The 25,439-nt window shown below is 41.3% G+C and overlaps 1 protein-coding gene across 1 annotated transcript in view; it reads right to left on the reverse strand.

Annotated features, from left to right (window-relative positions):
- Positions 1-25,439, reverse strand: part of CDH11 (cadherin 11) — a 172,917-nt gene that overhangs the window by 92,534 nt on the left and 54,944 nt on the right. Inside the window, exon 2 of the mRNA XM_007993553.3 lies at positions 11,305-11,429. The gene's annotated coding sequence lies outside the window, so the exon portion shown is untranslated. The remainder of the gene's footprint in view (positions 1-11,304; positions 11,430-25,439) is intronic.

Below are 25,439 nucleotides of genomic sequence, written 5' to 3' on the forward strand. Positions count from 1 at the left end.
CCCCTCTGTCTGATATTTTTCATTCAACTTCTGATCCTGACAGTGATTCCCACTGGCTTTCTCATCTGCACCTGAATCCTCCCTCTCCAAATCTATTGTGGACAGACATTCCAGCCCCTATTCTCCTGTCTATCCCAAGTTCCTTGTAGCCCCAACTTCACTCTGGGTCCTCCTCTAATAGGGTGGGAAAGCCTTTCAGCCACTGCTACTGATTTCCTGGAAGCAATGTTTACTCTGCAAAGCAATCAGCAGGGCTCAGGTGATGGGAGGCTTCTCTTGCTACTCCACGTAAATGCTGAGGTGACCAGAATGCTCTGAAAGATGCATAATTTTATTGCAGAAACAGGATTAATATCTGCCTTCAGAGTAGAAGTAATTTAAGTTCCCTGCAACCAGAGGTCCTTTTCTGTCTTGTTCACCATAGTATCTTGGTACCTAGCACGGTGTTTAGCATCCCATGAATAAGCATTCAGTGAAAACAATGGAGGAACAAATGAATCTTGTGTATTCATGCACAGACACAGGAAGGCTTGTTGCAAAATAAAGTTTGTCATAGGTTGGATCATCTGGGATACTGACTCTGAGATGGAGTTTAGCGTGGGGATGTTTACTAGGGGGTACCCTTTGGAATAACACTTGGAGAAGAAAAGGGAGGGGAAGCAGAAGCAGACATAAAGAGAAGATGTGTGATGCAGCCCAGCAACAGCCTCAGACCACCCTGCATGGTCATCTGGGCTAAGGATCGTCCTTCAAAATAATCTCAAGAAAGCTGAGATGGCCAGCCGTTTACTGATCAGCCCTCCAATGTGAGTTGCCCTGGGAAAGAACATGACTTTGGCTGAGGTGAAAGCTGCAAGTGAGGTCATCTGTCAAGAGCATTCCCAGTAGCTGAGACCACCAGACCTTCAGTGAACTGGGGGACTGGGTGGTGCATTGCAGTGTTCAGTTGGGATTTCCTGTTTCTTACAGTTCTTGATGCTTCCAAAATAGTAAAGGGAATGAAGCGATCTCTGCCTTAATTTAGGTTTCTTGTCCTGTGGTTTGATAGAATATTGGCATTGGTCTTGGAGGCAATAGAATCCTGGTCTTGGAGGAGTAGAATCCTGGCTCTGCCACATATTACATGTGACTCTGGGCAGGGGACAACTCTGTTTTCTAGGCTCTGCTTAACCTCTTTGGGCCTCATTTTATTCTTCTATGGAATGGGGTAGCTAATGTTCATCTCAAGAAATCAAAGTGGATAATGCACAAGGAAGCTCTGTGTAGTTTAAAGGGCTGTGCAGAAAAAGGGAGGGGAGGATCTTGTCCCTTTTGAAAATGGATGAGGAGCATTAGCCTAAGAGGGAGTGTCTGCCAAAGCTCTCAGCAGTGGAAGGCAGGTGGATGGAGACCATGCTCTCATTCCTGTGAAAGCCTGTTCACCACGCATGAGTATGCACTCCACACACTGCAATAGATGACAGGGTATTACACAGTCAAACTCTATTCTCAAGGATTTAACAAACTTGAAGACAACTAATTGGCAATGTGGTAACCCAGGAACATCAGTGTGACTGCTCCATTAGGAACAGTAGGCACAGTGCCCACAACACTTTTAGAGGATGCACAGCAATGTTTTAATTTCTTTTAAAATCAGAAGAAAACAATGACCTTTTAGGGTAGAACGCTATATTTCTCTTTAAACCAAAATGGTCATAAACTGTAATTTTTAATTTTTTTAATGGAAAAGGGAGCTCATGAAGATACATGTACCCAGGACCCGTGGAAGTGATAGACACTGAGGAATCAAGGCACTCTCTACACAGAAGTAAAAAGTGACAAACTATCTCACAGGGTCTAGGAGCCCCTGCTGGAGGAGAAGATGCTTCTCTGCACACTTGGACAAATGGGGGCAGAGAAGAAAAATGTGAGCAAGGGAGTCGAGGTGTCAAACATCACAATGCGTTCAGGGCTACCAGCAGCACAATACGGACAGAGTTAAATGGGAGGGAGGGGAAGGGAGGCTTCTGGGAGTGGGGCCTGGATCAAGTCAGTCTTAGAATCCAGGCAAAGGACTTAGCAATTTATTCTGAGAGGGACTGCAAGCTTCTAAAGCTTGGGTTTTATACTGAAGCAACTTGATACAATTTGGATTTAGAGAAATAATGCTGCGGCTCAGTGGAGAAGGATTGGGGAAGAGAGAATAGAGCCAGACATGCTCCCATGAGTCTGAGCTCCAGCCACCCTGGTGGGGCTTTGTGTGGGCACCGGTTCCATCCCACACTGTGTCGGGGCTGGCACGGCAGGGACGTGGGCTCCGGCAGAAACCAGTGGCTAGATGAAACTACACAAAGGCTTCTCCTTTCCTTGCCCAAAGAATGATGTAAATGGTTCGGGGCAATGAATCACCATCCTCCTAGGTCCATCTTTCAAGTGGAAATTCTGAAAAGTGGTTGGGAGTGTTAAGAGGTTCAAAATAGTATGTTATAGACAGAAATGTGATACTTCAGAAAACTTGCTAGACATTCATTTAGAGAGGTATCTTCTCACAAACCCTTGCAAGAATGTGACCAAGTTTTTAAAAATTTGTTTCCCTCAAAAGTGTGTGTGTGTGTGTGTGTGTATATATATATATATATGAACTGTTGCTATGGCAGCCTAACAGCTTTTGGAATGGTGCTTAAATTGTAAAAGAACCTCTAGAAAAGATAAACTCACTAGCCCCGCCACAAATTTTCTAAAGCTTCCAAATGGTAGCATCTGCCAGGTGTCTGGCTACAGTCTTCTAGATCCTCAGCAGACACATGTAATTGGTGGCAGATTTTAGTATGGCTCGTTCCCTTTACGTCCCTGATTTCTTTAATTGCCTTGAGCTCTGAGTCCCCCACTGCACACAGGATACTTTGGGTTAGTAGCCAGGAAAGGAAATGGTAATTCTGTGGCTCAAGAATCACGTAGGGCCAGAGAGTACAGGCGGGGTCAGTAAATGGGTGTTTAATGTATGAATTAATTAACGAATGGCCAAGAAGTAAGTCCTTGGAGATTCCACACCACCACTCTCACGTTCAATTGCTTTCTTTGACTGAGACTATTTGTCTGTCACCCAGTAGATCCTAGGGACCCAGTCTGCAAGCAACATGCACACGTCTTGGCCTAGAGCATAAAAGAGTACCAAGGAGGCTTTCAGGAATTATTTGATGAGTTAGTGAATGAATGAATGAATACCAGAAAACAATCCTCTTAAGCCTAGGGCACATGACTACAAAATAATAAGACACTGCCTTACTAAGTTACTTCCTGCTTGTCATGCTGTTCAAAGTCCCTCTCACTTTGAGTACAGACTATCCCTTGCCATGTAACGCAGGGAGGAAATGCACAGGTAACCTGAGCAATGCTCAGGGGCTTTGATCTTTCAAAGGAGAGAATCCTACACCAGCCTTTGAGATGTTGTGTTGACTCTGACAAGCTGAACAGAAGAGATAATGCTGTCTATATGGCTGGTTGTCGGAAGTGAAGTGATTAGATTTCAACTGGATTGCCTGTTACCATCCTGGACCACAGGGCCCGAAGGCAAGTGCAGAGAGCACGCTCGCCTACCCAAGAAGCACTTGCTGAGCACTTGAGGAGGCAGAAAAAATCCTTTCCCAAAGATCAAGTGGCCCAAAGAGGGGCATCTCCATCCTAGGGATGGATCCCCATCCTGGGGGTGGATTTGCTGCTTGTGGGCATCTCAGGGAAACTGACAATGAGAGGAACACATTATCGATTTCGAGAACATCTTACGTTATCTCACTAAATCAGTGCTGGGGAGAGGAACTGCATTCCGGTCTCCAGGTAACTGACATCCAAGCTGTACCTTGATTAGGGATTAAATTCATAAAATCATTGCATAGAACATGGCAAAATGATTTTTTAAAATTCAGTGTCTCCAGATGAAGTGTTCATAGGAATTTACTGTGTTATTTGGGCAACTTTTCTGTAGATTTGGATAGTTTTAAAACTTAAAATTAAAAGGTTTTAAATCAAATGAGTGCAGGTGAAACAAAGGAAAAAACTTAATAAATTTTTCCTTTTAAAATCAAGGCGGCTGGCGCAGTGACTTACGCTTGTAATTCCAGCACTTTGGGAGGCGAGGCTGGCAGATCACTTGAGGCCAGCAGCTCAAGACCAGCCTGTCCGATGTAGCAAAACCCCATCTCTACCAACAATACAGAAAATTAACCAGCTGTGGTGGCACATGCCTATAGTCCCAGTTACTCTGGAGGCTGAGGCATGAAAATCATTTGAACCTCAGAGACAGAAGTTACAGTGAGCCAAGATTGCACCACTGCACTCCAACCTGGGTGACAAAGTGAGACTCTGTCTCAAAAAAATAAATAAAATAAAATAAATAAATCAAAGTATAAAACAGTGTTTACAGCTGGGTGTGATCTATGTATACAAATGTGGGAGGAAGTAGCTATATGGATGTGTGTGTTTGTAACTGCCCAGAAACTAACTGGAAGTCACACAGAAAACTGACAATAGTGGCTTCCAGGGAATGAAATTGAAGGCCTAGAGTATAGGAATTGAAGAAGACTTAATTCTCTGTAGACTCTCTTTCACCTTTTATTTATTTGTTTATTTATTTATTTAGAGATGGAGTCTTGCTCTGTCACCAGACTGGAGTGCGGTGGTGCTATCTCAGCTCACTGCAACCTCTGCCTCCTGGGTTCAAGAGATTCTTCTGCCCCAGCCTCTCAAATAGCTGGGACTACAGGTGTGTACCACCATGCTCAGCTAATTTTTATATTTTTAGTAGAGATGGGATTTCACCATGTTGGCCAGGATTGTCTTGATCTCTTGACCTTGTGATCCGCCCGTCTTGGCCTCCCTAAGTGATGGGATTACAGGCGTGAGCCACCAGGCCCGGCCTCACTTTATAAATTTTAACCATCTTTATCTATTTTAACCATCTTAACTATTTAAATGTATCTATCTAAGGATACATAAAAATGAAAACAAATATGTCATGAGACATCCCACCTAGTAATGACAAATACTGACATAACAACTGCTGTACTGTTCCCTTTGCCTGGAAAATCCTTCCTGGTCTTCTCCAGATAAATTCCTACTCATGATCAAGTCTAAACCCAGAGGTCACCTCCTCACTGAGGCTCCGCCTGATTTCCTCCAGCGAAGTCAGCCCCTCTGTGTTCTCACAGATCCAGGGAGCTGTCTAAAAGGAGCTCTGTACCATGATTATTTGTTTGTCAGCCTGGCTCCATCACAAGAAGAGGGGTTCTTTGGAAGCAATGGTACAGTTTCATTGTTGTATTGATACACATGATTTATTATTGTATCACCAGCACCTAGTCCAAGGCCTAACGTAGGGATGGTTCTCAAGATGACTGATGAGTGAACACATCCAGAGTCTTTTCTCCTCTTGCCATTTTTGCCCCTCACTCACTGGATACATTCAGTCGCATCCTGCTGCATTAGCCAGAACCAACTAAGTCTCCTTTAAAACTCAAGTGGAGACTAGAATGTGAAGAAAGGGGAATGCGTATACACTGTTAGTATGAATGCAGATTAATACAACCTCCATGAGAACAGTGTGGAGATTTCGCAAAGAATTGAAAATAGAGCTACCTTTCAGCCCAGCAATCCCACTACTGGGTATCTACTTAAGGGAAAAGAAATCATTATATCAAAAAAGAACCTGCACTCATGCATCTATTACAACACTATTCACAATAGCAAAGTCATGGAATCAACCTCAGTGCCCATCAAAAAATGACAGGATGAAGAAAATGTGGTGTACGTATGTGTGTATATATATGTGTGTATGTGTGTGTATATATACATATATGTGTGCATAAAATGTGGTATGTATGTGTGTATATATACATACATGTGTGCGTAAATGTGGTATATATGTATGTTTATGTATGTGCATATATACACGCATGTATATATACATATATGTGCATATACACACACATATATGTACATATGCGTGCATATACATATATGCACATGTGTATGTATATACATATATACACATAAAGAATGCATGTGTGTATATGTGTGTGTATATATTCCACACATATGTGTGTATAGAGAGAATGTATGCATGTGCATATATACACATATATACATAGACACACATACACATGTGTGCATATATGTATACATGTGTGTATATATGTCTATATATGTATATATATAGACATATATGTATTTATGTGTGTATATATGTGTATCTATACACACATACATCCTCTATACACACATATATGTAGAATATACATACACACACACATATACACACACACACTATGTTCTTTTTTATGGCTGTATAGTATATTATGAAATACTACACAGCCACAAAGAATACTACACGGTCATAAAAAAAGAATGAAACCATGTCTTTTGCAGCAACATAGATGAAGCTGGAGGCTATTATCCTAAGTGAAAAAACTCATAAACACAAAATCCAATACTACATATCCTTAGTTATGAGTGGGAACTAAATAGGGGGTACACATAGATATAAAGATGGCAATAATAGACACTGGGGACTCCAAAAACGGAGGAGGAGGGCTGAAAAATTACTTATTGGGTATAATGTTCATTAATTTGGTGATGGGTGTACTAGAAGCCCAAACCTCATCATTATGCAAAATGCCCATACAACCAACATGTACATGTATCCCCGAATCTATTATTGGGGGGAAAAAAAAAAAACCTCAAGTAGAGATTTAGGACATTGCCATACCAAAATAACTAATAGTAATTGCCCTCCAACTCCCTCCCATCCCAGCTTGGTTAAGACTGTAAGTCAAGGTACAAAAGAATTGGAAGAGACATTGATCAATAGGAGGCACTACACTGCTGTGCTTAGAGTGGAGACCCTGTCTCTACCCCTTGCTCATCAGGGGTCCTCAGCAAGTTTTTTAACCTCTCTAAACCTCAGTATCCTCATCCATGAAAGAATCATGACCCCTGCACATAGCAGCCAAAGTCTTGGTGACGTCAAACAAGATAATAAATGTAAAGCACATAGCACAGTGTCTGGTACAAGGGCATGCTCAGAAAATTCAAAGTCATTGACCACTTTGCCCATCACTAGCTAAATAAAGCAAGACAAAGAACCATAACTTTAGTTGAGGTTTTTCCTTTAGTAATGATTTTGTGCACGGACTGGATGTTCAGGTGGCCTACCACATAAGGGCTTCATGTAATCATTAGTTGATTGTGGTGACGACAGTCACATTGTACACACTGAAGAGCTGCAATGTGTAGGCAACAAGTGACCTAAGTGTCTGTTTATGATTCTGATGACACCAGATAGAGACACATACTTGGCCTCCTTGTCCACAGTGGCCTACATCCCAAAATAGGAAATATGCATTCACAGACAGAACCAGCAGCACAGGGGGTTAGGAAGCAGACTGCTAACACTTCAAGCTGTCAGGGACAATGCAGAGCCCGGTGCGTTCTGCAGCACAGGTGAGTTGCCCCCGAAGCAGCTTTCTGGGATTCATTCCTATGCAAATGAAAGATAATTGGGTGACCTGAGACCAGCAATTCCTGCTGGTTATTACTCAGCAGGATGCCAATGTGTGTACACTTCTCTTGAGCAAAGGGCAAATCTCTTCCACTTCTCCATGATGTTAATTTCTAGGCCCCTGTGCTCTACTGAAAACCCAGCAAGGTCACAGGGCTTAGAAGCCTTATCTTGTAGCTGCCCGGATAATTCCTCCTCTGTTCCGAGAAGGTTCTTAAGTAAGACACGTGTGCTAGAAATGGAAGCTCAAGCTCCAGTGGATTTCACTGTAAGTTAACTAGAGTGTTGATCCTGTGAACCCATGCCACATTTGTTTGAAGTCTCTCTCTGTCTTTCCTTCCCACTTGGATTTTGACTGCCATATGTAGTTACCTGACTGTAAACTCCTTGAGGAAAGAGGAAGTGCCCTTTCATCTCTGCCTGCGTTTGTGGCATGTCATAGGTGCCTGTTCAAGAAACCCTGGCATCTTGACCTGATTGGGAATCAAGAATCTGAGTCTCACCTAAGTCATTGGTTAGTTTTGTTCTTCAAAATCCTTACAGTGTGATCAAGAACAAGTCCTTTCCTCCACCAGGCACAGAATTCTCTTCCATCAAGAAGAAGCTTATCCTGAAAAATCAAAGGATTGTTCCAGTTGCATTCCTGCTGTTTTATGTTTTGTTTTGTTTTTTGAAGGTTTCATGCCACCAGCATTGGAGTAATTTACCTTCCTCTCTTTGGAATAAAAGCTTTGCAGAACTATTCAAAATAGACTGTTCTTAATTTCCAGGTTAAAAAAAAAAAACTAACAGATTTCCTAGACATGAAATTAAATTCAAGTACTTTCTATTTACCTTCCGACTCTGATTCATGGATACATCATTCTAATTGCCCCTATTATCTAGAAAAATAGAAAATGTCACTTGCACATCTTCTTGAGGAATGCAAAGGGCCGATGAAATGAAGAGGCCCATTTGGCTCAGCAGAAATGAGATAATCATCATTCACAGACATACCCACAGGAGGGATGCACGTCCTCTGCTGAGCCAGGCTTCAGAGCAAATGAGTGCAAAATAAGCAAATGCCAGAGAAGTCAGTTATACAATTTCCAAATCATTCTGGTGCGTTTGTAGGGAAGTGCCATTTTGCCTCTAGGATAAGTGTTCTCATTCATTGGTTTATTCCCTTAACAGATATTGACCAGATCATGAGAGAAAGAGGTGGGGACTCCTCACACTGAAATTTTTTCCCAAAACAGGCCCACATTAACACAACAGTGTAAAATACCTGAGAAATTATCAGAAATTTAGAGCTCCCTGCCACAGAGGACTACCATCTATTTAACAACAGCTTGTGTGGGCCGCAAGAAAAGCCCCTGGCCTTATGTGGAGATAATGGTTTTTGCCCAAAATATGGGAGATTCATTCAGGAGAAAGGCAGACAAGGAGAGTGGTAAAAGACACAAACTTAGCTAAAGTTAGACTTCCCATAAATACAAATTCCAAGGATAAAAGTTACAGCACTATGGCCATAGACAAGTTATTTATCTTCCCTGATATGCTTTGGCTCTGTGCCCCCACCCAAATCTCACCTCAGTTTGTCATTTCCATGTGTCGCAGGAGGAACCTGTAATTCTGAAGTGTGGAGGGAGGGAGGTGATTGGATCATGAGGCAGTTTCCTCCGTGCTGTTCTTGTGATACTGAGTGAGTTCTCACAAGATCTGACAGTTTTATAAGGAGCTCTCCTCCCTTCACACGTGCTTCTCTTCTCCTGCCACCTTGTGAAGAAGATGCTTACCTCTCCTTCCGCCATGATTCTAAGTTTCCTAAGGCCTCCCCAGCCATGCAGAACTGTGAGTCAATTAAACCACTTTCATTTATAAATCACCAGTCTCAGGGAAGTTCTTTATGGCAGTGTGTAAACAGACTAATACATTCTTCAAGATTGAGTTTTCTCATTTATAAAACATTTGACATTAATAATACCTACCACATAAGGCTTTTGGAAGGACTAAGGGGAGTCATACCTTTAACATCCTTAGGAACCTGACATATAGTAAGCATGCAAAACCTGTTAGCTGCTGTTATTATGACTTTTCCCTGAGTAGTCACCATAGTCCACCTTCCTCACATTTAATTAAAAATATACCGAGGGCCCCTATTCATTTGCTTAATAAATACTTACTAAGTGCATACTTTGGCCCAGATACACAGTACTTGCAACTGGGAGCACAGTGGTCCCAAATAAGTACTGTCCTCAAAAATCTCCAGGTCTAGCTGGGAAGACAGACAACTAAATAGACAATTACAGTCCAATGTAGAAATCACTGTAAATGGCGTAATCCCTGGCTGCTAAAGTATTGTCTAGGTAATCTTAGCCTATTAGAAATAGCTCCTTAGCGATAGTGAAGTCCAAGCTAAGATATAAAATGTGTTAAGAGTGCTTATGAGGTGAGAGAGATTATGAGGTTTTGGGGAAATAATGGCTGTGCCCCATGAGGAGGTCCTAGAGTGGATGTATATAATACAGGCAAGGTGGAGAGGGAATAGCAGCTGAGAGATGAATCTGGACAGCAAAACAGTGGCCCTTCTCATTAAAGGATCCTAGAAACTTGTTAAGAAAAGCTTATTTCTATCATCGAAAGGGAATAAGTGGGAAAGTAACATAATGTGAGAATTTAAGAACATTGTTCAGGATATATATAGATCATGGATCACATTGGAGCTGATGAGGGAGAAATAACCCTGGAGGCAAAAAGACTTATTAGGTGACAATTTCAGTAACATTGGAGAAAAAGAGTTTGACTTGCATTTGAACAGTGGCAATAGGGATAGCGAGAAACAAAACTACTTCAGAGATAGACAAAGAATAGAATGAATAGGAATCAGGAGGAATTAACTGCTATTGGGGGTGAGGGGTTGAGAGGCTTAAAGTATTCTGCCCGTGTTTCTACTCTGGGTGAATTTTGATACTATTACAGGAATGTGGGGCCCAGGAAAAACCTGGATTTAACATACATGTTTAAGGCACCACTGGACATCCACATGGAGATGAGTCGTAGGCACTTGGATAAGGAGGTCTAGATTCCCCAAGAGTGGAAAGTCACGCTGGTAGAATTAATTCTTAAATTTCTATCTGGATATTTAGATGTCTCCTATGAATATTGCTCCAGTTATCACCAAGCAGATGGAGAAGGTAAATGGATTCACAGAATCCTAAAATGGAAGAACTGTTAGAAATCCTAGGTCCAGCCACTCTGGCAGCCCAGTAAATGGCTCATTAATCTCATAGCCCAGACAGTGAATGGCAGAGCTGGATCTGGGAGTAGAAACCAGGCCTCCTGGCTCATGATCGACGGCCCTGTCATTTGAAGTCTAAAAGGTTCAGCCTCCTAGCAATCTCATTTCCTTGTGGAATATAAGCTAATTTGTTCCCATTTTAAGACTTATTTTCAAAAGAAAAGGAGAAAAAAAGCAACATGGCAATCATCTCAGTTGGCCTGTTTAGCCGAGTCCTTGCTAAAGAATTATAATCCCTTTAGTTCCTTCTTTCTTCTCCAGATCTTACCACTACTAGCACATAATAGGTGCTCAATAAAGAGAATCCAATAACATTAACACTGAATAATCACATTCCTCACTACTGAAAAAGGTAGGCCTTTCTCTCCCTCTCAGATTCTACTTTCAGCTTTAGTGAAGTTCCAAATCAAGCCACATTTGAGAGACAGACATAATCTCCATCTTGACATACATAGTAACATGTGAATTGTTCAGTAATGTTAGTCCAGCTTACCTTCTTCACCCATTGGACACTTGCTGCCAATTTCTGTAACACACTCCACCCATCTGATTGGTCACTCAACAAAGGACAACAGGAAGGAATGTCACAGGGCCGCTGAGCCGAAAACACAGTGATTTCTGCAAAAAGTGAAAGGATCATTAGTAACCTAGTGGTGGCATGAATTGACAAAGTGATACAATATTATACACAGTTGCATATGACAGACTTTTCTCTTAGAAGATGACAATCCAGGTGTGCAAAGAGAGAGATAAACCAATTACTAAAATTATGTGAAAAGTGGGAAAAACTTATCATGGATTTATAAACACCATTGGATAGTGTGATTAACCATACATGCATTTGGTACTATGATGACAATGATAAAGCAATTCTACATACAACTTCTTATAACGTGCCGTGTAATTCACATACATTTGCTCTTGCATGAAGAACAAGCTGATGGGGGAAGGTATGAATACTTAGAGCCCATTTCTGATAGAACCTATGTTCCAAAGCCAAAGCAATGTCTTCCTTCCTAAAGTAAGAAGCACTGTTCTGGTGTTGACAGATCCTCATGAACAACAGGCTCAAAGACGAAGAGTAGCAATAGCGGTGGTGGTTATAGGAGATGCTATCCCCACTCCAGCAGACCAGAGCACTGGGCTGACAGGGTTGCAACTCTTTTCAAGATTGCATTTCCCCCACCCACAACACCACATTTTAGACTTTCTGTGTGGGGGCTGTGTTCTGCTTGGATTCTGGTCTGATTCATCTTCATATCTCCCAAAATGTCTAACACATTTCCTAGCCCAGAGCATCTGTTCAATGCATATTTGTTGAGTGAATAAAGAAACGAATATGGAGTGTCTAAACAGCTGTCATCTTTAAAAACTGAGGCACTGAACCAAGAAAGGTGCCAGCTGGCATAGCTTCACTAACACAACAGCATAAAGGAGTTCTTGAATGTCCTTCATCTCTAGGCTTCTACCTTCTAGGATCAACTCAGCCTGAATTAGGGGCTTAAACAGCTTATTTCTTTGACTTGACTTCATTTCTTTCCAAATTTCTTTCCTTGTCTGATATTGCTTCCATCTAATAATCCTACACAAAGCCTTCTCCAAAACAACAGACAAGCAAACAAAAGCCCTTTTTAGTGAAGGGTTGTGAATGGACCTTAGATCTACTAAAATTTTTTCATAGAGCCTGGTTTTGGTGACTGTAGCAAGATGAACAATAAAGCTGTCTTCTTGTGTGCTATTTATCCAAATGTCAGGACAGAGTAACACTGGAGTTATTCCCGGAGGCACAGGGAGTCTTGGAGGAAATGCTACATGCAGCAGTTCACACAATGCATAACAAATGAGGAAGGACCCTGCTTGTCAACCATGTTACATGCTGCAGCCAGTCTCCAAAATTGCCCCACAATAACCCAGACCCTGTGATAGGCGTGCCCTTGTTCTGTCTCCTTCTATGGGACTATGAGCTGGCTCTGCATAACAATGAAACAGCAGAACTGACACATGTGAACCATGAGAGAGGGGCTTCCACCCTGGTCGGTCCAAAAGGCAAAGCACTGAACCAAAGAAAATTACTATTGAGCCTTAAGATTCACTGGTATTTGCCTTTTTATATAAACTTGCTTGGAACCCATCACTACTTTCTTTTTTCCAATTTCTCCCTTTTAGAAAGGGAATGCCTATCCTACACCTGTCCCACCACTGTATTTTGGAAGCACGTAATTTATCTTATTTCATAGGTTCAAAGCTGCAGACAAATGTTGCCCCAGGATGAACAGCACTTTGAATCTCATCCATACTGATTGTGTCTCACGATGAATAGTATTCGGAGTCTCACTCATACTTATTTAGATGAGAATTTGGACTTTAGACCTCAGAATTTATGCTGAATCAAGTTAAGATGTTGGAGGTTGCTGGTATAGAATGAATGTATTTTGCATGCAAGAAGGACATGAATTTTGCAGGATCAGCAGTAGAATGTTATGGGCTGAATGTTTTTGTTCGCCAAAATTCACATGTTAAAGCACTAACCCACAATGTGATAGTATTCAGAGGTGGGGCCTATGGGAGGTAATTAGGTTTAGATGATGTCATGAGGGATTGTTCTTCTAAGAAAAGGAAAAGAAAGCAGAGCTCTCTCTTTGTTTCTGCCATGTGAAGACACGGTGAGAGGACTGTTGTCTGCAAGCCATGAAGAAGATCCTCACCAGGAACCGAACCTACTGGTTTCCAGGACTTTGAAAAATTAAGATCTATGGTTTAAACCACCCCATCTGTGATATTTTGTTATAGCAGCGTAAGCAGACTAATACAGAAACCCTGTAGCTTATCTTGTGCTTTTTGAACGCTTGCTGTAGGAGAAGTTGACTGCCATGTCAAAAGTTCAAATACTTGATATAACTGTGCTATGAGCAAGCTCCAGACAACCAGGTGGAGAAGCTGTGTGGACGGAGAGAGATGTGTCAATCCATTTCCAGCTCTTTCAGCCTTCCAAGTGAGGTGCCAGACAGGGGGCTAAAGTTGTCATCTTGGATACCTAATCCATTCAAATCTTCCTGTAACTCCAGCCATCTGACTACATGGCAGGAAATAACAAGTAAGAATACCTAAATGAATTCAATCAACCCAGAGAACTGTAAGAGATAGTAGTAAGTTGTTGCTGTATGCCACTAAATATTAGGATGTCATGTTACTCAGCAATAGATAACTGGAATGTTATAAACAGGGATGGAAAAGATATTTGCCATGTATCTCACCAATGAGTTACCCTTAACCACATATAACCATCCTGGGTATTATGAATGCCATCTCACCCTACAACACAAAAAGGTAAGACTCTTGCTGAAAGTGTTCAGCCAATAATACCCCAGGTATGGTTGGAATCCAGCAGTGCTGACTTCATAGCCCCTGTACCTTCTATTTTCCTTCTCTAGTCTTCTGTTAATAATGCAGCTGTTACTGTGGCCAGCATGTTTAGAAAGGTTGACTTCTCAAATCTATAAAACACTTATTGAACTCCCCACTGTGTCTTGCATTCTTTACCTCCCTTCAAAATGTTTCCTATAGAAATCCTTTCTCCAAAAGCCTGTGGAGTCAATCAAAAAAGCTTTGGAAGAAAAGCAAAAATAGACGGTGAATTGTCTATGAATTCTAATCACTGCAAACATTAGAGAAAGAGGGACTATGGATTCTGTGAAAAATTTTGGTATACAATTATATCATGTTTCTTAGAAAAAAAAATGAACATACAAAATGCAAGTTGTTCTTTATGCTTTTAGCGTAGTTGATGGAGCTAAGACGGCTTTGCAGGCTATAGCGGGTTGTCTGTCTCTGCATTCTCTGCACTGGCCTTCATGGCTGGAATATTCATTTTCCTTCATCTTCCCCACAGCTCATGACTCTCCCAGACTTGGGATCATGTGTTCCCCTCTGAGCTAGGAAACTACACTCCAGTCTTGCTGCACCCACTTCCTACCTACTCTCAGGACTTCTCTCTGCCATCTTCCCAGCTCTGCACACCATCATGGGCTGTCTTCAAGTACAGCGCCATTGTCATCTATCAGCCCTTCCATCACTGCGGTTGGCTGCCCACAGCACTAAGCCTCTTAGGGGCTCAGACAGTACATGCCATATACTATTTCAGAGAGACTAGAAATCAGGAAAAAGAACACCGTGAAGCCCGAGTGCATAAAGTAGAATGAAGGACATACTCGGTAAGCATACCAAAATCAAGGAAGATAGTCAGGGGCAGATGCAGCTGTGACTGTAGCAGCTCCCTTTTGCTGAGCTCTGATTGTGTGGAAGGCTCAGTACGTGAAGAGCCATATCCTTCCTTTTGCCACTTTCCCTCTCTTAGGGTCTCCGTTAAAATGGAAAGAGTTGCCAATGAAGGGAGCAGCATAGCCCAAGGAGATAGAGTTTCTCCATTTTACAGATGAAGAAACTGAAGCTGAATGGCATATGCCCAAGTGCATAGAGCAAGGAAGTAGCATAACTGGGCTGGATCAATAAATCCACTCCTTTTTCTCCAGGTTTAAGAACCCACCGGGAGGCCCATTCCCCAGGGCAAAGCATGCCTATTCCCGTGGTGTGTGACTACAGATAATTTCTACTTTTTGATAAAAACACAATGGAAAGACCAGCTGCAGTGGCTCTTGCCTGTAATCCCAGCAGTTTGGGAGGCTGAGGCAGGAGGATCACATGAGCTCAGGAGTTCAAGACTAGCCTGGGCAATATGGCGAAACATATATATACATATATATACACACATATACATATATATACATATATACACATATATACACACATACATACATACACACACACACACACACACACACACACACACACACACACATATATATATATCATTTGAGCCTGGGGGATCGGGGCTGCCGTGAGCCAAGATCACGCCATTGTACTCCAGCCTGGGTGACAAAGTGAGACCCTGTCTCAAAAACAAAACAACACAAAACAAACAAACAAAAAAACACCACAATGGGAAATTTCAGATATTTTGGAACATAGTTGATTAAAGCAAACTATAATTACATGTTTATATATCATTCTTGTATAAACAAGTGAAATATCAGGTTTTTAAAACTTTTCTTTGGCGAAGAAGTTGAACAACGGCCATCCACTTTTCTGGTGGTCTAGAAATACCAATTTGCTTTGTTGATGTTGCTCTGTGCAGGCAGGAGAAGGAGCCACACATATGCAGCCATCCCTGGGAGCCTGCAGATGGGGGCTTCTTCCTTTTTGGGGCATCATATGTTTCTGACATTGTTGAAGGTATGATTAAGCTCAATTAATAATCTCCATTGGGTGTTTTTCTTTCCTGTTATTGCAAAGTTCCAAAACCATATGGTAAATCATATTTCATAAGATAGGATTGTAGATCATAATATTTTTTGTAAAAATAATGAGAGAAGCAGGAAGCTATTGTATGTGAGAGAACAAGACTTAAAATCAAGTTTTTCCTCCTCCAAGCTAGTTTGAGTTTGGGCAAGCAAGAACTTTCTGAGCCTCAGTTTCCTCACTATAAAATGGAGATAATAACAATTATTTTGCAGAATGATTGTGGAGAATAATCATAATACATGCAACACTTCACTTATACACTCAAAAATCAACAGTTGTGATTATGAAAAGATATATTGTGCTTCTATGATTAAACAGTTTACCTTTTATTGTATATTTGCTATTCAAAATTTCCCCTATAATAGATGCATAAGCATTTATACAGAACTAATATTGACATGTGCATAAATATTAACATGCAATCTTATCACATGTAATTAATATTTATCTATACGCATTTTGAATATTTTTTTTCAGATGAGGAATCTGAGTCTCAAACAAATTTAGAGACCCCTCAAAGTTCCTGGACTCAGTTTAGACCTCTGCTCCCACTGCGTGGTTAAGGGATACCAGCTGCCCTCTGCTCATCCCTTTCTGCAAAATCTTCAAGGCTGGCTCCTTACTGCCTGCACAGAGGATGATGCCCAGCGTCTATCTGTAATTAGAAGAAAGCATCCATAAAGAGTTTCTGAGCTCCAAATGGATTTGACACAGTGGCCTTTTAAATCAAACTCTTACTACGATTATCTTCATTTCTATTTAGTAGTTTTTCTAAGTAAGCCATGCTTTTAGAGGCACCTAATGCAAAGTGACAACCTTCACCATTTTCCAAAGCGCCGATGGACGGGCGTAGAGGGAGTCCATTGTCACCATGGTAATTACTGCACAATACCTGACGGCCAATGGACGGTCAGGAGGCTCAGGCAGCCGCTGAATCCGGCATTGTCCAGGCCTGATAAAAAGACTAGAGGCCCTGAAAAGCCGGGGAGCAGGATCTCACAGCTCTTTCCCTGAGCCCTGAAAGGGCCATTGTGCTGCCACCATAAATTCTGGGTTCCCCGGGCACTTGACAACTGAAGCCAGGGACAATAGAATTCTTGTGTCCAACAAAACACTCCTTGTCCAATGCCGGTCTTATCAGCCGCATTTACAAATGTCTTTCGTTGTACCCAAATAATTCCCTATTAGAAGGGCTATTGGGAGCAGAACTAAATAAATATTCACAGCTTTTGTCATATCTTTGGGAAATGAATAAACAAACAGTCATCTAGCATATGAGCAAACCTCCTACTACTCACTACATTTTATCCGTATTTCTTGCCCAAATTATGTAGCTTCACTTTTTCCCTTTAACATAATTGACAACCGCGGTACGAGAAGCTCCGGTTTTCTGTGCCATCTACTACACATCACCGGTATTATTGCGCTGGTGCTTCTACGTGTGTTTTGTACAAATTACCCTTCCCCACACCGCTAGATTTTTATTTCTGTCTCCTGAAAGAGGAGGAAATTAGAACCCAGAGAAGTTGAACAACTTGCCGAAGATAACCAAGCTAATTAGTAGCAGAGTGGGAATTCCAATCTAGATTTCCCTTGCTCCAAAGACTCTTCCCTTACCACTCAGCAATGGTGATTTTGCTACTGAATAAAGAGGAATAAAAGTTAGAATACGGGGAAATATCTAAGCACAACCACTATAAAATTTGCATATATATATAGAGAGAGAGAGAGAGGGAGACTATATTATTAACAACTTGAGAACAGCTAGAATAGAAAGAAAATGAGAAGTCTTTCTCCAGAAGAGTATATTTTATTTTTGCCTAAAATGCTAGCAATTTCACTTTTTAAACTTTTTTTTAGGGCGGAGGTGAGAAGCAGACAAAAATAAGTATAAGCATGCTGCAGGAAAGTTTTAAGGATGTCTATACGGTCAGTATGTAAAGTTTTCTGAAGAACTACTAGGGTGAACAAAGCAACCAGCGTGCACACAATCACATATGCTCCAGAATAACTTTAACCTCGTCTTCTGTAGCTGATTTTATTTTAGTTGTTTGTCTCCTTGTCATGTATGGATAAATATCTAAACATTTGAATGTAATGCACATGATCAAACAGAAATCCCCTTCTCGATACAAGCCACCAACTAGAATAATAGCGATTTTTACATTAAAAAAAAAAAAACTGACAATATTAAAATTCTAAATGGCTCCCTATCAGGTCAGGAGATGCCCACACTCCACATTTATTAACACAGCTTATGCATCTGTCTCCTATCTGTCCCCAGCCTCACCTGCCCACCTTACCTCCTGCTTCAGTAGGTATTGCTGTTCCTGAGCCTGGCAGGCTTTGCACCTCTGTGCTTCCCTGCATCTGACCCCTTCTTTCATTTACTGTTAGTGTGACTTTGGTGGAAGTTATCCTCAGTACCTAGTATAAACTCAGAGGGCTTCAGGATTCCCTTAGTGTAACATAGTGCTTTTTTATGTCTTCCACAATTAGAGGTCTTTGATATTTATGGCTATTTGGTCCTCCCAACTTTGCATCAAGGAAGCTGTGAGCCATTTGAGGATAGAAATCACATTATTATTCTCACTTTTGTTTGGCCCGGGTCAGTACACTGCTAACCCTCCACAGGGCTAGATTATTGGAGAAATAAATGAATGGTAGTAGTTAGACAAAGAATGACCACAAAATTATATATTTTTTAATTTAAAAGATTAAAAACACCTATTGCCTTTTATCTACTTGATGTCAAATGACAGATATAATTTGTAATTTGTTTTCAAGGACCGTAATAATGTACTCACTTGGCGCAAATTATTCAGCTTTGATAAATGCAACGTGGCACTGTTTGGTTTGTTTTCTATAATATTTTAATATTTCAAATCAGTAAAGTAGGTTATCATTTTGCAAATAATTGAGTATTAACAATAAAAGACTGGGAAACCAACAGGTATTTTCTGGCTGGCAATAAACGCCTGTGTTTGTGCAAGTATTAAGTTTGAAAAAGTGTGGTCAATATTTTCTAAACACTTCACATGTCAAATGAAGCATTTAATCATCTTTGGGGATTTAAGGCATGAATGCCATCATGTACAAATGATGCTAATTCTCAGCATTTCTCTATCTCCCAGAAGCTGAATCTTCTCTAGACACAACTTAATCCAAACAGGCAATGATGATGACTAAAATTTATTGAGAATTTCCAACGGACCAGGTCCTGGGCTAAGTACCTTCCTGCAATATACAATTTCATCTTATGACAATCAGGTACTGTGGTTTTTCTTCATTTCACAACTAGGAAACTGGAGCACAAAAAGACTGAGTAAAGTTGCCCTCAATCACAAAGTCACTCACCAGTGAAGCCAAGACTTGGGCACAGGCAGTTTGAATCTATAGCAATTCACTGAACAACTGTACTCTACTCCTTTCTTTGGCTATAAAATAGGGCACTAAATTAGGAAAGTAGTCCAGAGATTTAAAAGAAACATGACTAAGGACTGCATCACTTTACCAGGCTACCTAACTATCCAGAAAAAGCAGAAACCAACTACGAAGGAGAACCCATGCATGTAATGAAGAACAACAAAGACCTTTAACCAGACCCAAGGCCTGAGACAGTCTCTTGTATTTTATCAAATCTAGGCAACTTACAGACAACCAAGAAATCCGCTTATTTGCAAGTTTCTGGAGTACACAAACCTACATATTCATAAAGTCAGAGAAGTGCTGCAAACACACACACACACACATACACACACACACACACACACACTGCAGTGTTTGTTGTCTGCCAGAAATAGTCACAGCGTCCCGCTATCTTTTCATAATAAGAAAAGTAAACTGCATAGTCCATAGCAATACGACTGATTTATGATATAATAGGAGAGAGCTCCCTCTGGGGCTATTATACTCAGAAAGAAACAAAATAAGGTTTCTCAAAATTAAGTGGGACTATCCTTTTGCAATATAAAATTAGGTTAAGAAAAATATGCCATTTAGTTATTTGCTTCTTCCAAGGCACTTATTCTGAAGATACAAGCTGTGCAAACTCTGCTTGTCTATAAACTCCACAGGGATAAGAAGCATATATGTTTCCTTGTCCACTTTGTAATCAGACAAAGGTACAAACTAAATGCTTCAAAAGAGCTTTCAAACCAATGACTTAGTAAATAAAAATCTGAGCCCTGGACATAGTGGTCTCACCTATTTGCAAGTGCTTCTGAAGGGCTGCAGTGAGTGGAGACTGATTTTCTTCAGGCAGAAATTTGAATTTGGCCACAGAGGGGCTGACGTGAGCCAGGGAGAGAGTCTAGCGGGTGCTCTACATCCTCATCACACCTCATTAAATACACTGGATTCACTCAGGGTCGGCAGGGGAATCAGGTCGTTAAAATGCTTCAGTTTTGCGTTTGCTGCACTTTATTGGTGGAAGAACATTCTTCACTGCTAGGCACAAATTTTGACATTCTTGAAGAATGGGAGAAATCATTTGTCAATATCGAGAATCTAATATTTTTGTAGGAAGCTTTATATAGGCTGTTCTACCTCAATTTATTTGTAAGTCATATGTGTGTGTGCTTTAGATGTAAATGTGACTGCACACACACGCAAAAACACACATCCTCAAGGATGCATTTGCTGTTTTTATCTTTTCATGTTTTAATACTCTTTGGATGTTTACTTTTACTAACTCCATTGTTAAGAACTGAAAATAAAGAGGAAAAAAATAAATGAAACACTGTCAACAGCTATGTGGAGCTGGGTCATCTTACCAGACTGTGCTTGGATCATGAGTGTGGAAATGACAGAAAAATGATCCTGTTTGTCTGCACATCAGTGGATCAGAAGTTTGGGGAGGTCTTCTTCTACAATATTCATTTATTAATTCTCTATCATATGGCTTCCATCAAGAACATGAGGCTGGATACCTACACTTCATCTTAGCCAAAAGGCCAAGAAATGAGGAGGCTGTCTTTCTTAACAGGTTTTTAACATGCCTCCTTGACTTTGATATCTGCCAATGTTCTATATAGAGAGATATAAAGATCTATAATAGTATCTATATGTGTGTTAGTACACACACACACATACATGTGTACATATTATTCACAACTTGATCGTTCATATTTGTAAACATTTCAGTCACTTTCCTTATCCAGAAGTAAATGAATTTTGGCATCGGGTACTAGGGTAGATTTGATGAGCAGTAAGATTGTTTCCTACTTTGAAATGACAGAACTTTGTATTTGGAATAATCAGTTCCCCTGGCTGAAAGCATCCCACCTCCCTCCATCGGTGTTCCAACCACGCTTTGGGAAACACAGAGCTAAGAGCTGATACTTCTCTAGTGTTCAACACGAGTTGGGGATTTCATGGGTCAAATCCAATACCATGAGGCAGCCATCTTCAAGAGGACACTGCATGTGCAGAAGACCTTGGGGGCCAGGGAGGGGTCACCTTTGGCTCTCAGAGTGATGTGTACGTACAGCCAGTTTTCAGAGCCAAGATGGTCCTCAGAGAAGGCCCAGAGGACCTTATCTAGGAGTCAAACCAAGGGGGCATGTCCCCCAGCAAGCCAAGGGGCCAAGTTGTGGAATTAGAAAGAGTTTGGCATAAGATGCAGCTGCAAGCTGATTCCTGTTTGGGCCTCTATGACCCGTCAGTTCTGTGACTCTGTTTCGTTACCTGTAAAATGAGCATCGTAACACCTCACATTCCTGTGGCAAGCACAGAGGTGATATTGTGTGCAAATCATGCTATTGTTTCTGACATAAATTTACTGTTCACTAAATATAAGTCAATACCATCAGGGTTCTGTTATCAGGGTTCTGTTACAAAGACTCAACATAAAAAAATTAATGCAATACCTGACACAACAGAGGCCTCCCCAATTGCCAGATTACTGGCCTTCAATGACAATAAATGCGGGAAATAGAGACATACCTTTTCAATTCTTTTCAGTCCTGATGTCAGCAAAGAGAAAGTCTCTGTTTGCAGTGATTCCTGAACAAACCTTTTTTTTAACAAAGACAAGGCAGTCTCAGGCTCAGAGAGGATTCAATTATGTTGTTTCCTTTTAATTATATCTGTTTTTTGGCTGCCTCATATTTATGACAAGAGATATCGACTTGCCAGAAATTAGAGCAATATAATTTTCTTCAAAAAAATTTTTTTTAAATAGCAGAAAGTAGAAGGAGTCAAAAGAAAATATTAAGTAAATAACAATGTGAATCATATCCAGATATTAGGGAAGACAAAACCTGAATGATTGAGAGGTGGGGAACATGGATCCATGGCACCACAACCATTTTATGGACAGGGAGATGGAGGCCCAAGGGGGACATGGGTGAAGAGCGGCACCTACAGCATCTAATCCGCTCCAGACCCTGCCTCCAGCATCCCAGGGTCACTGCACCACATCTTCATTAATATCACACATCAGGTCAGCTACACGAGGGGACTGCAAAAAATGATCACAGTGCTCTTCCAAGGGCAGAGAAGGAAGTACAGGAAGAGACAAATGCCAGTTCTGACATGGTGGTGGAGGAGGGAGCAGCGGCTAAAGCCCTACAGGAAAGTAGGTCTTCATGAAAAAACTAGGTTGAAGACTCACCCGGCCCACTCTCCACCTCATGCCCTGTGACTCATGCCATGCATTTTACCAATACCCTGTCTGATTCCAAAAGGAATTTCAGGCCGCCTACAAAGGTGCATACAGTACAAACACATATGAGACTATTTTGAACACTAAAAATGTGAAAAGGAGAAAGAACAGCATGAAATAATTTGAATGAAGGTCATATGCGAAGCTTGGTCTACGAAGTCATATTAGTTGCAAGGGCTGCCTCACAAAAGAGACGGGGACACACGACCTGGCACAAGACCACAGCACCCATGAAGAAAAACTGGGTGCTCAGCTGGATTGCAGCCATTCTGGATACTGATGCCAGAATACTATTTATCCCATTGGTTCTCACAGAGGCAATCCCGTGCAAGACACAAAGCAGCATTCTTAAACATAGTGGAAAGATAATTATTGGGCCGCTTAGAACAGCATCACTGGCCCACACAGGTGAAGGAAGGAGACAGAGGAAGACACTCAACAGCATCTCTCTGCCAGGAGGACCTGAGAGCCAGTCCGTCTTTCACACGGCTGCTACAGGCACACCCTAAACCAGGGGCCTGCTCATGCCACTCCCGGTTGCAAAGCCCTCAAGGTCTCCTTGAATTGGTCTCCTCTCCTTTAACAATAGCCAAGCCTGCTATGTTCCAGATACTGTGCTAAAGTGGAGTGTCTCATAGATAACCCCTATTTGAAAGTGGAGAAATCTAAGATGGAGAGGGTGAATTATTGATGCCACCTGCCTTGCTTGTAGGGATTCACATCCATGCAGCCTGACTCCACAGCATCCTCTCTTAAGCACCACTCCACTCTGCCCTCAGGGAAAGCCCTTCATTAGTGAGCCCCACTGGTCTTCAGCTTCACTTGGGGAAACTCCTTCTAGGAACCCATTGCTTTGCCTCAACTTACCATATTGTTTCACTCTGCCTCCTTCATTCCTACTTTTGCCTCTGAACCAAATATCTCTTCCTCTTCCCTTTTCACAAACTTATCCCTGTCTTTTAAGGTCTTGGCCAAATATCACCTCCTGACAGTCCACCTTCCCAACTGCACACACACACACAAAGCTTACACTGCGGCATCATCTCCACCAACCACTGTGAGTGGTGGAGATGACGACACAGTGTAATTCTGTGAGCAGATGTTTCTTGAACATCTATTATGTGCCAGGCATGAGTCAAATCCCTGGATACCAAACAGCTAAGATTGCTCTTTTTACAGTGTTCAGCCTCTGGTAGAGTTAAAAAGTAAACAGAAAAATAAGCAGCAAAGAATTAGACAGCGATAACTTACACAAAAAAAAATTTTAAAATGTTAATAAAACAGAGGGAGGATCATATCTTCTTAGGATCTCTTTACACCAATACACACATGGCCAACACATAGCTGATGCTCAGTAACTGTTTGATGAAATGAGAGGCAACAACTATGACCTACAACAACCTTTATCAGTCATTCCGTTCTTATGTGTCTGGACATTTTGTTGTTTTAAGAAACCATTTTCCCAACTGTTTGCCTGCTCCTCCAGTCCCTGTGTGGTTATGAAAAGCAGAAACTCTGTCATCTGCATCATGTTTATAGCTCCTACGTTACCTACTCGGGAATCATCTGCATTTTTTGCAAACCATAAACACAGAGACCTGGACTTAAAGTCTGAGAGACATCACAAATCACAGGATGTAAGAGCCAAATGAAAACTCAGCAGTGATCTAATCTAGTGATTTTACTACCTGTTCTTGGCAAAGAGTAGTATTTCTGGGGTATCCCAAAGGCTGTTGCAGGGGCTGTGGTGTGGTGAGGAGAGCTGGAGGGAGGTTTCTGGGGATTCCTACAACTTTCTCCTTTCTTCTATTTAATCCACAGAAGCTCTACTTTATCCATGCTATATGTTTTAGAGGGTAGGGTAAGATTTTCCTTACCAAAAACCTGCATGAACTTCAAGGAATCAACAGGAGAAAAAAGAGAAACGAAGAATCCAGGAGTTAAATGAATCCTTTGAATTTTTACAGAACCTCATTCTGAACAGATGTATATGTTTAGACACGGGCAGATGCATACAACCACAGACAGATGACAAGGCATAGATAGAACACATACACGATGTAAGTAGAGCACATATTTGGCAATGGGGGTACAAAAGTGTGAAAGAAGGAGCTATTAAAATAGTAGCGAAGTATGCTTTCAAGGGAAGCAGAAGTCTTTCTAGCCTTGCCATTCTCTCAAGAATTTTGTCTTCTTCGTTGCTCATTCATTCATTCGTTGTTTTTACTTTGAAATGGTGCTCATTCATTCATCGTTTTTGTCTTCTTTGTTGCTCATTCATTCATTCATTCTTTTTACTTTGAAATGGAACTCATTCATTCATTCATGGTTTTTACTTTTTAAATAATTGTATATCAAGTATTTCTATGCACAGTGACGCATAGAATTGGGACCTATGTAAAGGTGAGACAGAGAAAGAGAAGGAGGGAGGGAAGAAGGGAGAAGAAGAGAAGAAGAAGAGAAGAAGGTAGGGAGGAAGAAAGGAAGGGAGGGAAGGGAGGGAGGCAGAGAGGAAGGAAGGAAGGAGGGAAGGAAGGAAAGGAGGAGAGAGGGATGAAGGGAGAGACTAAGGAACAGAAAGAGGAAGTACTAGATGGAGGGAG

Source organism: Chlorocebus sabaeus, chromosome 5, assembly GCF_047675955.1.
Source record: "Chlorocebus sabaeus isolate Y175 chromosome 5, mChlSab1.0.hap1, whole genome shotgun sequence".
NCBI lineage: Eukaryota > Metazoa > Chordata > Mammalia > Primates > Cercopithecidae > Chlorocebus > Chlorocebus sabaeus.